Consider the following 6,367-nt stretch of genomic DNA (forward strand, 5'->3'; position numbering starts at 1 on the left):
AATCCTTTAATCATTCTCATGGCTCTTCTCTGACCCCTCTCCACTTTATCAACATCCTTCTTGAACAGTGGGCACCAGAACTGGACACAGGATTCCAGCAGCGGTCGCACCAGGGCCAAATATAGAGGAAAAATAACCTCTCTACTCCCCAAGAGTCCCCGTTGATGCATCCCAGGATCGCATTAGCTCTTTTGGCTACAGGGTCACACTGGAAGCTCATGTTCAGCTGATTGGCCACCACGACCCCCAAATCTGTTTCAGAGTCACTACTGCCCAGGATAGAGTCCCCCATCCTGTGTGTCAACATTCTGTGTTCCTAGACGGATACATTTACATTTAGCTGGATTAAAATGCAATTGTTTGCTTGTGCCCAGCTTACCAAGCAGTCTAGATCGCTCTGTATCAGTGACATGTCCTCTTCGTTATTTTCCACTCCACAATCTTTGTGTCATCTGCAAACTAGATCAATGATGACTTTATATTTTCTTCCAAGTCATCGATAGAAACATTAAATATCTTCTGGCGAAGAACTGCTCCCTGCGGGATCCCACTGGAAGCACAGCGATTCCGTATTTATATTTACATTTTGAGATCTATCAGTTCGCCAGTTTTTAATCGATTGAATGTGGGCAATGTTCATATTATATCGTTCTAGTTCTGTCATCAAGATACAGTGCGGTGCAAAGTCAAACACCTTCTGAGAAGTCTAAATATATTGCATCAATGCTACCACCTTCATGAACCAAACTAGTAATAAAGATATCAAGTTAGTTTGACAGGATCAATTTTCCATAAACCCTTGTTGACTGGCATTAATTACATTACTCTCCTTTAATTCTTTATTAATCAAGACCTGTATCAGCCACTGGATCAACATCAGGATGACAGGTCTATAATTACCCAGGTCATCTCATTTACCCTTTTTAAATATTGGCCCAAAAATAGCTTTCTTTCAGTCTTCTGGAACTTATTCCATGTTCCACAACTTATTGAAAAACATTAACAGTTCAGAGAGCTCCTTGGCCAGCTCTTTTAAAACTCCTGGATGCACATTATCGAGACCTGCTGATTTTAAAATGTCTAATTTTAGTAGCTTCTGTTTAACATCCTCCAGAGGTGGAATGGCAAGAGTGTTCTCATCACCATACGATGAGACGATATCATCTGTTTTTTCTCCCAAAACAGAACAGACTGTACTTCTGCCTTTTCTGCATTTCAACAGAAGCTAGCAGCTGAAGCACGGCATCCATGTAAGAAGCAAAACCAAGAACTTATTAATTACGGTTTGTTAATGATATATAATGTGCATTATTTTGTAATTGCTTTTAAAAAGCCCTCTCGCTCCTTCCTAAATAGATGTATAAACGTTAATTTTAACAACCCAGTCGTGCGAATCATCCCGCCAGGTTTCAGTGATACCAACTAGATTGGATTTATGCTCACAAATGAGCAATTCCAGTTCCTCTTCTTTGATCCCTAGGCTGCCAGCATTGGTGCACAGGCAACTCAAGAATTTCTTCACACGCACACACCCCAGCTACTCTAGCCAGCTTATCCATAAGGAGATTGGTGCCCCTTCTCCTGAGTTGGAGGCCATGCAACCTGTACAGCCCCCTCTCTGCTCAGAAGGCAGCCCAATGTTCAACCAACCCCCACTCACCTAGCCAGCAGTTCACTTCCAGAATCTCCGGCCTTCTGTCTCCCTTTGCTTGTGGGACGGGAACGATCTTGGAGAAGATTGCTCAGCTATTCTTCTGCTTCAGCACGCTCCCGCTTTCCCTGAAGTCCTCCACCACCTACAAGGTATCCCGCTAAAACAGCATCCATTGTGCCGCTAGGAAAAATCACCAATGCATCCATGCCTGATGGCCTCTTGACCCCGTCAGATGACTCTTTGGCCCAGTCCGATCCCCCCTCAACCCGCTGCAATGATCGCTTGACCCAATGAGATGATCCATTTGACCCATCTGTGCATCAGGTTAATGTGTAATGCCCCCTCCTCCCTCCAGCCCAAAAAGAGGGGCAAAACAGGTGACACTGGAAATAACTGCAAAAGCCACACACACACACACCAGGGTTGCATCCACTGGTTTGTTATTATAGGGTCTCTCAGGAGAATAGGGCTGTGTACTCGTTCGTTATTGTAGGGTCTCTCATGAACAATGGGGATGTACATGCTGCTTCATTATTGTAGGGTCTCTCATGAGTTGCGGGATTGTGTATTGATTTGTTAGTGTTGGGTCTCTCGGGAGCAATGGACCCTGAGTCCTAGTTTTTTATTGTAGGGTCTTTTGGGGGTAATGGGGCTGCTGCCATCACTTTGTCATTGTAGGGTGTGGCGCAGCAGGGACTGAGTGGGGCGGATTGACCTAGGACTGTTGCAGGGGAGTTTACTGGGACTGTCTGCATTGGTGATGGGACAGCAGGGGGTGGCTTCACTGGCTGGGACAATACCTGAGCCTGTAACCTGAGCCAGGAGGGGGGTTGGGTCCAGGTGACATCTTCTGCCCCAGAAACTGGTCAAAGGCTGGAGGAGGAGCTGGATGAGTCAGCTGTAGGTGGTTTCATTTTTTGGAGTGGACTGGGGAAGAGGAGGGAGCCCCAAGAGCTGGAGTCTAATCTCCCTGCCCCCCAGAAGGATCTGACTAAGGTGTCCTGTTTGTGCCTACAAGCTCTGGTCTGGACTGTGTTCCTGTCGTCTCTAATAAATCTTCTGTTTTACTGGCTAGCTGAGAGTCACGGTGAATTGCAGGAAGTGGGGGTGCAGGGCCCTGACTCCCCCAGTCTCTGTGACAACTGGTGGCAGAAGTGGGATGTACTGCACCCCGTGGACGGCACTTCCTGCAGTAAGTGACTGGGGAGCAGTAAAATAAAGGGGGATTGACGGGGACCAGGTGTGCTGAAGATTCAGAGAGGAGCGGTTTCAGGGGGCGGAGTAGCTATGCTTAACCCCTGGGAGTGTGTGACCAGCGAGAAGGACTGTTGCAATAACGGAATCCCTTTGGGCACTGCGGTGAGCGGTCTCAGGGGCGGAGGAGTCTGCAGCTCAACCCTAGGAGAGAGGTGGTGACCTGGAGAAGGGCTGGTACCGTAGTGGTTCCTCCTGGAAACTGGGGAGCTGCAAGCACACAGGCCTACGAGTGGCCAGAAGGAAGATGTATGCTAAGTGCCTTAAGAGTGACCTGGTGGAGTTGTGCAGGCAGAGGGGGCTGCACATTGGGAAGCTCACCAAAGAACAGCTGATTGCCCAGCTGGAGGAAAAGGATCACTCGGATGCACTGATCCCTGCCTCTGAGGGAAGCAGCCCAGGAGATGCAATGCAGGCCCCGGTGCCTGACCCAGCTGGAAGGGGTCAGACTGCTGCCATGGGCATCCTGAGACCCCTCCTACCTATGCCTAGGGGAGGGGCTGGGAGGAGCCCAGCAAATTCCGAGGCCACCCTGACCCCGGCAGCCAGCAGGGGATCCTTCCGGCGGAGTTCCCCATCCCTGGAGCTGAGGCGGCTGGAATGGGAGAGAGAAATAAAATTGAGAGAGTTGGAAGATCGCGAAAAAGAGCAAGAGGACTGCAAAAGACAGCGTCAGCATGAGCTGGAGGACTGCAAAAGGCAGCGTCAGCATGAGCTGGAGTTGGCCGGGCTGAGGAGCAGCAAGGCCCCAGCTGTGTTGAGTGAGGGGGGACCCAGGACTGCACAGAGCTTTAATAAGTGCATCCTGGCCCAGCATAAGGAAGGGGAGGACATAGATGACTTCCTGAATGCCTTTGAGAATGCCTGCGAGATGCACAGAGTTGACCCTGCAGACAGGCTCCAGTTTCCTCACCCCCTTACTGGACCCCAAAGCCGTGGAGGTGTACAGCCGAATGAAAGGGGCAGAGGCAGGGGACTACGAACTATTCAAAAAGGCCCTGCTATGTGAGTTTGGGCTGACTCCCGAGATGTACCGGAGAAGTTTCCCTAGTCAGCGTGAAGTCCCCGCAAATGGGCAGATGGGGCCCAAACTAAGGAGGACCTGCTCAATCTAATCATACTGGAGCAACTGTATGAACAGTGCCCATCCGTCCTGTAGCTATGGTTGGTGGACAAAAAGCCAGAGAACCTGCAGCACGCAGGGCAGCTGGCTGACGAGTTTGTTAACAGTCGGTCAGGGGATAGCAGGGAGGAGTCCCAAAGGAACAGGCTGGCCATGATGCAGAGAGAGAATCACTACGGGACTTCCCATCAGGGAAATATGGAGAATCCCCTCCCAAGGGGAACATCCAGCGTCAGGACCAACGGGACATGAGCTGCTATCTTTGTGACCAGAGAGGCCACATATGGACCCAGTGCCCCAAGCTCAGGGATAGACTGAGCAGACCGAACCCACACAGGGTTAACTGGGTAGGGACCCACCCAGATGAGGGGCAGGCTTCCCAGGCAAGGGGGGCTGGCAGCTTATCAACTGCTCAGGAGGGAGGAGTGCCCCAGGCCAGCTCCTCTGGGGGGCTGGATGCTTCAGATTCAAGGTTCACAGCTTACAGGGTCGGCGTGGGGCTGTCCCTGTGGAGCGAGTGCCTTGTTCCCCTGGAGGTGGATGGGAGGAAGGTCAGTAGATACTGGGATATGGGCGCTGAGGTGACGATGGCCTGGCCCAAGGTGGTGGTCCCAGACTGGTTGGTGCCCAACACTTACTGACCCTGATGGGGGTGGGCAGGACTCCATTCAAGGTGCCCATGGCGAGGGTACATCTGAAATGGGGGGCCAAGGAGGGCCCCAAGGACATGGGGGTGCATCACCATTTGCCCACTGAAGTGTTGATGGGCGGGGTGACCTAGAGGACTGGCCAGGCAACCCCTGGAATGCCCTGGTCATGACCTGTAGCCAGAGCCAGCGAAGGGCCCTACGCCCTAACCTCGGAGAGGGTACTTCACCAGAGGCGCAGGACCCTCCCCACTGGGGAGGGAGTGCCCAGGGACAAGGCTCAGAGAGGTTGCGGTCTCAGACCCAGCCAGCGACAGAGAGCAGGACCCCATCTTCCAGTTGTCATGAAGATAGGGGAGTCAGGGCCCTGCAACCCCACTTCCTGCAATTCACCGTGACTCTCAGCCAGCCAGTAGAACAGAAGGTTTATTAGAGACCACAGGAACACAGTCCAGACCAGAGCTTGTAGGCACAAACAGGAGGCCTCAATCAGGTCCTTCCGGGGGGCAGGGAGATTAGTCCCCACCTCTGGGGGCTCCCTCCTCTTCCCCAGCCCCCTCCAAAAAACGAAACCCCCTCCAGCTGATTCCCCCAGCCTCCCCCCAGCTCCTCCTCCATCCTTTGTCCAGTTTCCGGGGCAGAAGGTGTCACCTGGACCAACCCGCCTCCCGGCTCAGGTATCGTCCCAGCCAGTGAAGCCACCTCCTGCTGTCCCATCACCGATGCAGACAGTCCCAGTAAACTCCCCTGCAACATTCCTAGGTGAATCCGCCCCACTCAGTCCCTGCTGCGTCACGTCGTGTCTCTCTGGCCCGTACTGACTGCTGGGCATGGTGAAGGAGTGCCCATCCTATAGAGCTGGGGGCATGTATCAACTCATTGCAGGTCCCCAGTGAACTGGAGCATGGTGCATTCCAGCAAGCCCCCCAGGGCAGGGCCCCAGGATAGACACCCTAAGAGGGGCTGGGCCCCAAGCCTCAGCAGCGCCCAGAACCGAACGACAGTGTGACCCCTTTCCCCACAGCCACCTCCCACCCTGGGGGACCTACCCCTAGGGGGCAGTGCAGGGCTCAGGCTCCATGGCCCATCCCACTAGGAATTGGGCTGAGACCCAGTAAACCCATTTCAGGCAGGGGCCACAAAACAGCTGGAAACCACAGCTAGCCACGGCAGCCACAGAGGGGAAAGGCTCTGTGTCCCATTCCCCACCCTCCTGAGCCAATCAGTCCCTGCCCTGGGGCTGGATGGGAGCCAGTGCCCCCTATAGGGGAACGGCCCCATGCCCCATTCCCTGCCCCCCTGAGCCAGCCAGTCCCCACCCTGGGGCCAGATGGGAGCCGGTGCCCCCTAGAGGGGAAACACCCCATGCCTCATTCCCTGCCCCCTGGCCACACAATGAGTTCTGGGACATCTGTGACCCGCCCTAAAGATGGAATCCCCCTGCTCCCCAGTGCCTGATCTGAGCTGGGCAGGCCCCCAGCCCTGACCGTGTGTGAGAGCGGAGGTGCCCAGCTCTGTCACTGCCAGCCTTGGGGAAGGGACCCTGGTGGGAGGGGGATGGGCAGCTGGAACCCACCCACTCCCAGAGAGCAGGGCTCATCCCCTCCAGCAGGGGCCAGGACCCACCCCCTCACCCCCAAGAGAGGGCTGTCCGGGAGTGAAGGGCTGACACCATGACTTCAAGGACGC

The sequence above is a fragment of the Lepidochelys kempii genome, chromosome 23 (assembly GCF_965140265.1).
Source record: "Lepidochelys kempii isolate rLepKem1 chromosome 23, rLepKem1.hap2, whole genome shotgun sequence".
Taxonomy (NCBI): Eukaryota; Metazoa; Chordata; order Testudines; family Cheloniidae; genus Lepidochelys; species Lepidochelys kempii.